We start from the raw sequence: 12,552 nt of genomic DNA on the forward strand, positions 1-12,552 counted from the left end.
ATTGAATATTATGGCTTATTATTTCCTCTCAGAATGTGGGGGACTTTGAACTCTTTGTTATAAAAGCTCGTAGAATGTGGACCTTTGAGTCATACTTTAACATAACTGTATTTCCTAAAAATAAAATGTTCTTTGAAAATAGTTTAAGTTTAATTATTTTAAATGGACTAAACTTTACTGGTTAAAAAAATAAAAAGTTAAGAGTTTAGAAAGGTGCTGGGCCACCACAAGTAGCCAAAATACATCTAATGTGCCTTGGCATAGATTATTCTAAAACTGTTCCTCTAGGGAGCATTTAGGGCTGGGCAGTATGACCAAAAACTTGTATCACGGTATTTTTTAAGATTCGGACAGTTTCACGGTATATAACAATATGCTTTATTTTTTGTATGACTGGAACTTTTTATATTTCTGTGGCTTATTCTACTGTACATAGAATATAAAACATTTTAAGTTTAATACGTATACATTGTTGCCGCTCCGGTGGCGCAGCAGTAAAATACGCTAGCACCCCAGAGCTGAGATTTCGAATACATTGTATACATTGTATCGAGTCTCAGCTCTGCCACCCGGCTGGGCTGGGCGGCTATATGAACGACTTTTGTTGTTCATACAGTGTTAGGGAGCCGGATGGGGACCTCATAACTGATGCAATTGTGACTAGGGATTTCCCGATCACTTTTTTTGTTCCCGATCCCGATCATTAATTTTGATCCGATACCGAGTCTCAAACCGATACTTGTATTTTCTAGATATTGTCTAGATAAGAACTGGATAATACTGTTCACACAGTGCACACTTCAAGTACATTACAGTTATTCAAATTAATCCAATGTATATGTTTAACAACTGAATAGCTCTGCAGTGCTGTAGGGAAAAAATTGCCTGCATCCAAGCTATTACTTAATGTTCTTTTATTTTTACAAAACAAAAGTAAACAAACAGTGCAGCATTGTAGTAGTAAAACTAGAACACTCAAAATGAAGTGAAGGTTCTTTTTGAGGAAAATCAGCATCTCTGCCGTGTTAGCGGACAGCCGGTTCCTCCTCTCATCATATAATAATAAACTCGCTGTATTCGACTGATGCCTTGATTATTTATTAATTTTTTTATTTAACCTTTATTTAACCAGGCAAGTCATTAAGTACTGCTTCTTATTTACAATGTCGGCCTGGCAAAAGACAAAGCCTCTTGAGGAACAATCATACAAACAAATTTACATAAGACATTGAAAACAAACAACGATGATCACAATACAACAACACATAGTCGAATCACCCAGCAATAGTATAAAAGAAAAATAAATTTGTATCTCTTAAGATATCTGTAATTTGTTTTTTAAAAGATGTCTTAGAAATAAATTTATCCAGCCTTAGAGTTTCTTAATTATGACCTCTGCTGGCTGATTGATGGCGTCTGCACAGAGTAGAGGAATAATGCAGATCAGGGTGTGGATCTCTGTGCACATGGCTGATTCGGCATGAACTGTCCACGTGCAGGTGAAAAAAATGCAGTCGGCTACTGCATACGTGTCGGAGGCCCCCTCAGTTTCAGTTTACTCTCCTCAGTCAGGGTGGGGGTCAGCAGATTTGATAAATAAAAAATGTTAAAAATCGGGAGAAAAATGGAGAAAATGCATATAAAAAACTCCACCACTCCACAGGAAATAACGCCACAGTCAGCGAAAAGCTATTGTGCCGCTTCTCATGTGAATGCACCTTTACTGAATGGAATACAGTATTCCAAGATCAAGCATCTCCACGATTAGAAAGCATAAGGAAACAATAGTTTTTTGTAATTGTATTTTAGTGTTTTTTATATTATGTGTGTTATTGTCAGTGTACAGTGGGGCCAAAAAGTATTTAGTCAGCCACTGATTGTGCAGGTTCTCCTACTTAGAAAGATGAGAGAGGTCTGTAATTTTCATCATAGCTACACTTCAACTATGAGAGACAAAATGAGAAAAGAAATCCAGGAAATCACATTGTAGGATTTTTAAAGAATTTATTTGTAAATTATGGTGGAAAATAAGTATTTGGTCAATAACAAAAGTTGAACTCAATACTTTGTAACATAACCTTTGTTGGCAATGACAGAGGTGAAACGTTTCCTGTAAGTCTTCACCAGGTTTGCACACACTGTAGGTGGTATTTTGGCCCATTCCTCCATGCAGATCTCCTCTAGAGCAGTGATGTTTTGGGGCTGTCGCTGGGCAACACGGACTCCACAAATTTTCTATGGGGTTGAGGTCTGGAGACTGGCTAGGCCACTCCAGGACCTTGAAATGCTTTTTATGGAGCCACTCCTTCGTTGCCCGAGCGGTGTGTTTGGAATCATTGTCATGCTGGAAGACCCAGCCACGTTCCATCTTCAATGCTCTCACTGATGGAAGGAGGTTTTGGCTTAAAATCTCACGATACATGGCCCCGTTCATTCTTCCCTTAACACGGATCAGTCGTCCTGTCCCCTTTGCAGAAAAACAGCCCCAAAGCATGATGTTTCCACCCCCATGCTTCACAGTAGGTATGGTGTTCTTGGGTTTTTCTTCTTCCTCCAAACACGATGATTTGAGTTTTTACCAAAAAGTTCCATTTTGGTTTCATCTGACCACATGATATTCTCCCAATCCTCTTCTGGATCATCCATATGCTCTCTGGCAAGCTTCAGACGGGCCTGGACATGTACTGGCTTAAGCAGGGGGACACGCCTGGCACTGCAGGATTTGAGTCCCTCTCGGCGTAGTGTGTTACTGATGGTAGCCTTTGTTTCTTTGGTCCCAGCTCTCTGCAGGTCATTCATCAGGTCCCTCCGTGTAGTTCTGGGATTTTTGCTCACCGTTCTCATGATTATTCTGACTGAGTCTGACTGTTTGAGGCTGTGGACAGGTGTCTTTTATACAGATAACAAGGTCAAACAGGTGCCATTAATACAGGTAACGAGTGGAGGACAGAAGAGCTTCTTAAAGAAGAAGTTACAGGTCTGTGAGAGCCAGAAATCTTGCTTGTTTGTTATTGACCAAATACTTATTTTCCACCATAATTTACAAATAAATTCTTTACAAATCCTACAATGTGATTTCCTGGAGTTTTTTTCTCATTTTGTCTCTCATAGTTGAAGTGTACCTATGATGAAAATTACAGACCTCTCTCATCTTTCTAAGTAGGAGAACCTGCACAATCAGTGGCTGACTAAATACTTTTTGGCCCCACTGTACAAGTGTCAAAAACAACACCATTATTTAACATTAGCCTAAAATATATGCAGTTCCACGGGAACATGGAATGCATTAACAGATTTCCCATACATCCTTATGGGACAAATACCTTGAAACTCAATGGCTTTTAAAACTCAATGCCACTTCCACAACCAATTGATGTTGAGTTTTAAGGTACCACTGTATTTAATTAAGGGGGAAATTTGTCAAGCACATTCAGTCACATCTGTATACATTCTTAGGGTCATGGTGTTTCCAGAGCCTGTCTGAGGAACACTGAGTACATGGCAAAAATACACCTTGAACTGTGGTCGGTCTATCACAGGGCACTACAGGTACTTTCCTATACTTACTTGCACATTGGGCATTTCATTTACTAGCATATTTGTGAGACGTGATAGGAAACTGGAGATCTCTGAAGAAACCCACAAGCTTGGACCACTCAGGATTCAAAATTAACTGCTACACCAGCACATGCAACTTATGGCTTCCTTTAAGCCAATAATACTTGTTTTTGTTTTGTTATACTTACAAATTATTGTCTTGGTGGTCTAACAATTTCTCATGACAAAAAGGACTTGAGATGTAAACAAACATGGCAGATGTTTGCCAGACACAGCCTGCTGGACTAATAGTTTGCACATTTTGCAGGGGGAAAAAATAAAAGAAAAAATCTAAATAAAGCTATGACTTCTACATTTTCGGCATTAAGAGTTAAGGGCCTTGCTAAGGGGCCCAAAAGTGGCAACTTGGCAGTGGTGGGGCTTGATAACTAGTCCAGTACCTTAACCACTGAGCTACCACTTACACTGCTTCTACATTTTGTTAAGTGTTGCTAAGTGGCTTTGCCAATCAAAGGCTAATCAAAGACTGATTAAAGGCTGTTAAATAACCATTAAGCTTGTGTATAGTTTTATTTTTACATACTATAATGCAGTTCAAAAGCTGATGCCTTATATAAAAGCCTTAACTCTCACCCTATCAGTGTTGTATTTTAGCCTGAGGGTCATCAGTAAGCTAAATATGCAGATGGATTTTAATTATTCTAATTCTAATCAAACAAGCACTCCAGCTTCTTCATTTTTGTAAAATCCCTTCTTTAAAATACCTTGATAATAAATAATGACAGAGTCCCATGAAGTAAGAACAAACATTTAAGAATGTAGAAACAGCATTTCTGGTGCATCTGAACCAAATCACACATAAAATCAGCAATAACTTGTGTCTGCAGTGCTTCTTACAGACCTGCAATCAGCAATACCTTTTTCTGGTGCCCTTACGTTAGGAAATCTGTTCTGTCCATGTCTCTCTCATGTAAAACTATGTAATGTTGTTCCCTGACACAGTATGAGCTAAAACTACGTAAGTTAGCATTGAAACATACACCAGACATACTATTATGATCACTAACAGGTGAAGTGAATAACACTGATTATCTCTTCATCATGGCACCTGTTAGTGGGTGGGATATATTAGACATCAAATAAACATTTTATCCTCAAAGTTGATGTGTTAGAAGCTGGAAAAATGGGCAAGTGTAAGGATTTGAGCGAGTTTGAGAAGGGCCAAATTGTAATGGCTAGACGACTGGTCAGAGCATCTCCAAAACTGCAGCTCTTGTGTGGTGTTCCCAGTCTACCGTGGTCAGTATCTATCAAAAGTGGTCCAAGGAAGGACACGTACCACCTACCTAAGCATTGTTGCAGACCATGTACACCCTTTCATGGAAACAGTATTCCTTGATGGCTGTGGCCTCTTTCAGCAGGATAATGAGCCCTGTCACAAAGCAATAAGGATTCAGGAATGGTTTGAGGTAGGGCTGGGTATCGCCACTAATTTCCTGGATCGATTCGATTCCGATTCACAAGGTCCCGATTCGATTCGATCTTCGATTTTCGATTTTTGATTCGATTTTCCATTCAATTTCGATTCAACACATTTAGGCATATTTGAGTTACATTAACAGGTTTTGTTTAAATATGTACAGATGTTCAGAGAACGAATGTGATAATTGTACAAAGAACACTCATTATTAAAATTATTTGTGTATTTTGTTTACATAAATAATTAATCCAAAACAGAAAACAGTAACATTCATTTTTTATTATTATTTTATATGTCTGACACGCTACAACATTGTAAATGTAATGTAAACATACACCTGGCTGTTGAACAGTTTATGCCAAGTTTACACTACACGACACTCTGATTAACACCTGGTCGCTGTAATGTTCACACTACACGACTGATCGGCGATGGGGGTTTTTACACTACACCATCTATCACCAGGGGGAATCACAGGCGAGCTTCTCTGGTCACGAAAACACACGTGAGAAGTGATGAAAGGTTTAATGATACCACGTCCAAACATGCACATCAACAAGTAGCGAGAGATGAAAGTTTGTGTGCTGATGAAATAAATGAATCTGAGTGGATTTGGCAACACGAGCAGCATGGCTTGTTCTATAGTGAGTTGGAGGTTAATAAATATTTTGTTTTGTAGAGAACGATCAGGTCAGAAATACTGTAAAACTCACGTGTGCTGATGTATTCTGATAGAAACTATATTGCGCTCCACCACCTGTTTACAACCTCTCCCCTGTGTTTCCCCTCGCTGTTTCACACATTGATTGAGAGCCGAGTTTAGATCGCAGAGCGAACACCGAGTTCCTCCCGAATCCAGCACCGACCCGTCGCCGAGTGAAAATCAGTGCAAAAAGTTGTGTAGTGGTCATAACTTGAGCTTCTGCCATGCTAAACTGATGTGCAGGTCAGATCTCGTTGCATGAAAAAACACTGGCTGGTCACACGAAATTAAAGGGGGTAACAGATTTCCGTGTGCACCGTAAAAAGGGGCGTATTTAAAAGATCGATCTCGCATTTATATGAATCGATATCGGATCGTTCAAATAAAGATCGATTTTATAAACCCACCCCTAGTTTGAGGAGTTTGAGGGGTTGAATTGACCTCCAAATTCCCCAGATCTCAATCCAATCGAGCATCTGTGGGATGTGCTGGACAAACAAGTCCGAACCATGGAGGCCCCACCTCACAACTTACAGGAGTTAAAGGACCTGCTGCTAATATCTTGGTGCCAGATACCACAGCAAACCTTCAGGGGTCTAGTGGAGTCCATGCCTCAATTGGGGGAAATACACAGCATCCATAACTAGGTACATCAATAAGGTTATAGATGATCTGACTTACTTTACAACTATTACTATTCAACCCAACCAGAAGCTGGTGCGCACATCCTGCTGAATACTGCCATTTCACAGGTTGTCTCTTGATGTTCAAAGAGGCAAAGTGCAAATAATGCATGGACTATTTCAAAGCAATGTATTATTGATTATGACAGAGCATCCATGACATTACTTACTACAAAGCAACATTAACAAGCTTGTAATGGTAATACTTTTCTTCAAGACAATTTAAAATACAGATCAAGATCAACCCAGCAAAAAAAATCCACCCATTTCTCCTACCAACCAAGTTTTTTTTCCCCATCTGCAGCGGACGTTTTCTGGTGTTCCTAGTTCCTACAAGTGTTTTCAACACCTCCTAAACCAGACTGTTGTCCCTAAGTGTTTTAAAACAACTCATCCCTGTCTGTCCTACCTGACACTTTGTAAGTCATGTAATATGTTTGACTTATCTCATGTCTGAGAGGAGTCAAATGCAACATGAGAGATTTAGCCAGAAATCAGATGTCAAAGCAAATGCAGCTTATTAAAAAGTTTGGCATTTGTGGTGTGGTGTACAGCGACCCCGGAAAAAATGGGTTGCACAGAAAAATAATAGTAAATAAATGAACTAGTAAGAGAACGCCCCCTTTATGAAGGTTTTATGTTACATCTTGTAAACCACAGTGAGACCAGATAGGGTAAGAGGGTAAGATGTATTGAAAAACCCTGGTGTAGAGAAGTGGTAGCACAGTGGTTAAGGTACTGGACTAATAATCAGAGCACTGCCGGTGTAAGCCGGACCTCTGCCAAGATGCCACTGGTAAGCACCTGAGCAAGGCTCTTAATCCTCAATTGCTTGAATTGTACTTGATCACAAATGTAGGTCCCTTTAGATCAAAGTGTCTAAATGCATGAGACTGAGATCTAAACATGATTTTTTTTTTTGTACGACATGAGTTTGGTGTAAAAGAATTTGAGCCCACCCAATAACTTTGGGCACAGGACTGACCCATCTGAAAATGAGTGAGTAGAGCAAGTAAGAAAAATTAAGAATCGGAATATAAAACAAATGCAATGAATAAGGAGCACCTTTTACAGCAAGTTTATAGATATTACATTTTTTTGGAAGTTTTATTCGTGACACAGTAGAATGCTGGAAAACCTAATAGGTTATAAGATCAGTAATATCACTCCTGCCATGCAATGAGGGCTTGATCTTCCTGCAGGTAGGTAAAAAGTTAATATTGTTTTTGGTAACAAAGCTACCACAGTTATTGTATGTTCATTCAATTTATTAAAGTTTTTGTGTGTGCATTAGGGTTGGGCGATATTGCCGATTTTCATACCATCATACCGTCTTCAGAAAATACCGGGGGGGGGGGGGGGGGGGCGTCTCTCTGTTAGTAATGGGTCGTTCGCGAGCGATCCGATTCTATCTCCGAGTCGCATCTCTGGGAGCCATTATATACAGGTCCTTCTCAAAAAATTAGCATATTGTGATAAAGTTCATTATTTTCCATAATGTAATGATAAAAATTAAACTTTCATATATTTTAGATTTATTGCACACCAACTGAAATATTTCAGGTCTTTTATTGTTTTAATACTGATGATTTTGGCATACAGCTCATGAAAACCCAAAATTCCTATCTCAAAAAATTAGCATATCATGAAAAGGTTCTCTAAACGAGCTATTAACCTAATCATCTGAATCAACGAATTAACTCTAAACACCTGCAAAAGATTCCTGAGGCTTTTAAAAACTCCCAGCCTGGTTCATTACTCAAAACTGCAATCATGGGTAAGACTGCCGACCTGACTGCTGTCCAGAAGGCCATCATTGACACCCTCAAGCAAGAGGGTAAGACACAGAAAGAAATTTCTGAACGAATAGGCTGTTCCCAGAGTACTGTATCAAGGCACCTCAGTGGGAAGTCTGTGGGAAGGAAAAAGTGTGGCAGAAAACGCTGCACAACGAGAAGAGGTGACCGGACCCTGAGGAAGATTGTGGAGAAGGGCCGATTCCAGACCTTGGGGGACCTGCGGAAGCAGTGGACTGAGTCTGGAGTAGAAACATCCAGAGCCACCGTGCACAGGCGTGTGCAGGAAATGGGCTACAGGTGCCGCATTCCCCAGGTCAAGCCACTTTTGAACCAGAAACAGCGGCAGAAGCGCCTGACCTGGGCTACAGAGAAGCAGCACTGGACTGTTGCTCAGTGGTACTGTTTTCGGAAATCAAGGTGCCAGAGTCTGGAGGAAGACTGGGGAGAGGGAAATGCCAAAATGCCTGAAGTCCAGTGTCAAGTACCCACAGTCAGTGATGGTCTGGGGTGCCATGTCAGCTGCTGGTGTTGGTCCACTGTGTTTTATCAAGGGCAGGGTCAATGCAGCTAGCTATCAGGAGATTTTGGAGCACTTCATGCTTCCATCTGCTGAAAAGCTTTATGGAGATGAAGATTTCATTTTTCAGCACGACCTGGCACCTGCTCACAGTGCCAAAACCACTGGTGAATGGTTTACTGACCATGGTATTACTGTGCTCAATTGGCCTGCCAACTCTCCTGACCTGAACCCCGTAGAGAATCTGTGGGATATTGTGAAGAGAAAGTTGAGAGACACAAGACCCAACACTCTTAAGGCCGCTATCGAAGCATCCTGGGCCTCCATAACACCTCAGCAGTGCCACAGGCTGATTGCCTCCATGCCACGCCGCATTGAAGCAGTCATTTCTGCAAAAGGATTCCCGACCAAGTATTGAGTGCATGACTGAACATAATTATTTGAAGGTTTACTTTTTTTGTATTAAAAACACTTTTCTTTTATTGGTCGGATGAAATATGCTAATTTTTTGAGATAGGAATTTTGGGTTTTCATGAGCTGTATGCCAAAATCATCAGTATTAAAACAATAAAAGACCTGAAATATTTCAGTTGGTGTGCAATGAATCTAAAATATATGAAAGTTAAATTTTTATCATTACATTATGGAAAATAATGAACTTTATCACAATATGCAAATTTTTTGAGAAGGACCTGTATACATATATATATATAGTTCGGGCTTGTCAGTGAATGTAACCGTATTCGGTACACGGAGATTTTATAGTGACATGCTAGTGCGTTGTGCCACCCCATCCCATGGTTTTGAATGGCAAGATGCTAACTGTTAGCTTAGCAAGCAAAACCCGATGGAATCGCTGTCTAAGTAGCGCGTTCGAATAACATGCCTTATAATAAGTCATTGACTTATTACAATCCTCTCTACTGAGGCAGCTGCCTATGTAGGCAGTAAGACAGCAAGACAGCTCACTAGGTGTTTGAACACACCCTATGTAGAGAGCTCCCTAGCTTTTGTGTTATCACCTCAAAAAGTGAGCACCCCCACAACCAGTCAGTGAGCTCCAACCGCCTACCACTCCCACCCCCCCCTTACTGTGGATGCGCGAAGGTCTTAAAGTCTCCGTTTTCAAGGTAGACCTGAAGCAGAAATTTGCCGCTTCACATTTTTAAAATACCGTCAGCATTTTTAAATAGCGTCAACATTTTTAAATACCGCAATACCGTCATACCGCCCAACCCTAGTGTGCATACATCATTTTAAGGGTAATGCTTTACACTTTTACATTCTGTTAGCACCCCCACTGACCCACATTTGAAACAGCTTCCTGTGCTTGCCTTTGGTTTAAATTTATATTTACATTTTCTGCATTTAGTAGACGCTCTTATCCAGAGCAACTTACAGAAGTGCTTCCACAGTAAACATTTTCTTACTCTACTTTAGTTAGACAACAGTCCAAGAACACAAATCTGCTGAAACCCTGTTAGAACAAAGGTTATATATAAGAAAAATGTGTTGGAAAAACATCTATACAGAAATACATGGAAGCTCTCCATCTATTTATTCACACAAGAAATGAGTGGAGTAGTACAACGAAAGGATGCACTTTCTGTTTACAAAAAGCTGTTTACAACACATGTGAATAAAAACATCACACCAGCAGTGTCAGATTTAAATAAAGGCTCTAAGCATCGTATTAATGCTCCTAAGTGGAAGTACACGTGCATGCTTGTGTATAAACTAGAGATGTACCGATCGTGGTTTTTGGCACCGATTCCGATCTCCGATCTCCTTTCAGGGACATCGGCCGATAGCCGATTGCGATCGGGGGGGGGGGGGGGGTGTTTAGCAGTAAATAAAATAAATAAACTTAAAAAGAGCCTCACAGTGAAGATCAACCGGAGCAGCGCGCGCGTGTTTGCCTTTAGAAGATACGCTTTGTTCACAGTATCGCTATAAGTGATTCATTGATTCACGAGTCATTTTTCGCGAAGCGTAAGTTTCTCTTCTCAGTTATCTCTCCGTGTTTACTGTTATTAATTAAATGTCGTGGTTTTAAATAAACACCAACTACTACAGAACATTCTGTGTGACTCTCTTACATTAAAAAGCTTAATTAAACTGCTATTACCACAGATCTGTAACCGACCGTCAGACTCGTTCCGTCTAAGGAGCTAAAAGTTCAGCAGATGATCCTGAACTAACGAATTTGGTAATGAATAAACTTTAGCCTCTGATTTGCTCTGTAACGTTTTCTGTTCTCATCTACATCACAAGTAAGAACCGCTCACGATTTACCAAAGTGAACCAGGAGTTTATATAACGTGCTGATAGAATCGACTCAGATGTGACCGGGTTGAATTATCTTTTTAAAGTAAATATTACAATCAGCAAAATTACATCGTATGTATGATGCACAACGTTAATGATGTTATTTTAGGTCATGAAGAGCTTTCACTGTGGTTTCTGTACGATGGTTGATGAATGGTGATGTGATGGTTGGTGCTTCGTAGCTCAAAGTCTGGATCAATCCACTGAGCTGTTAACTTAACATGGTCTTTATATATCACACGATCGGATCGGCTACTTTTAGGAAATATCGGCCGATCGCCAATAGCATATTTTGATTAAAAATCGGCCGATACCGATTCATAGCCGATCGATCGTCCCATCTCTAGTATAAACTCAATGATTCATGAACTCCCAACTCACATGTTGGGTGACTTGGAACTCACATGGTTTTCAGCCCTCAAGGATCGACCGTAATGACTCGAAAAAGTAAGCTTTGCCTTATGTAGTTGGTCTTAGATTTTAAGTGTTGTTTTCATTCTCTGAAGCAATGAAAGTGCATCACATACTTGCCACTTGCCACCTGGGGATCAAACCCAGGACCTTCTTGCTGTGAGGCGACAGTGCTACCCACTTAACCACCGTGCCGCCCCTCACTCACTCACACCTAAGAGCACATAAATCTAACCATTACACCTGCAGACCTATTTTTGGAAGCTAAAGGGTACCCAGAGGACAAAAGCATAGACGTGTGCCAAACTTCAAACAGACAAGATCTGAAAGTGCTGAAAAATTCCAGGTACCCACTACACTGAAACTACACCGATCAGGCATAACATTATGACCACCTTCCTAATATCGTGTTGGACCAGATTTTGTTGCCAAAACAGCCCTGCAACTGTGATGCACTGTATATTCTGACACCTTTCTATCAGAACCAGCATTAACTTCTTCAGCAGTTTTGGAGATGCTCTGATCCAGTCGACTAGCCATCACAATTTGGCCCTTCTCAAACTCGCTCAAATCCTTATGCCTGCCATTTTTTCTGCTTCTAACATCAACTTTGAGGATAAAATTCACTTGCTGCCTAATATATCCCACCCACTAACAGGTGCAATGATGAAGAGATAATCAGTGTTATTCACTTCACCTGTCAGTGGTCATAATGTTATGCCTTGTCGGTGTATGCTGCACCCACACTAGCTCCTGTACCACCTTGGGATCCAAATGTTTTTATGTTTCCATTTATAGTGCTTCATATTGGATAAAATAAACAACTCAGAATACAACTTACTCTGCATTTTCTTTCCTAGATACTTTAGTGGATGAATGCCACTATGACACTTGCTTATGAGGGCTTATGATCAAATGGAATCTCAAGCAGAAATATATAAATGTATGAGAATATAGACATATTTATATACACTGATCAGCCATAACATTAAAACCACCTCTTATCAGCTCCACTTACCATATAGAAGAACTTTGTAGTTTTTCAATTACTGACTGTAGTCCATCTGTTTCTC

Source organism: Trichomycterus rosablanca, chromosome 6 (assembly GCF_030014385.1).
Source record: "Trichomycterus rosablanca isolate fTriRos1 chromosome 6, fTriRos1.hap1, whole genome shotgun sequence".
Taxonomy (NCBI): Eukaryota; Metazoa; Chordata; class Actinopteri; order Siluriformes; family Trichomycteridae; genus Trichomycterus; species Trichomycterus rosablanca.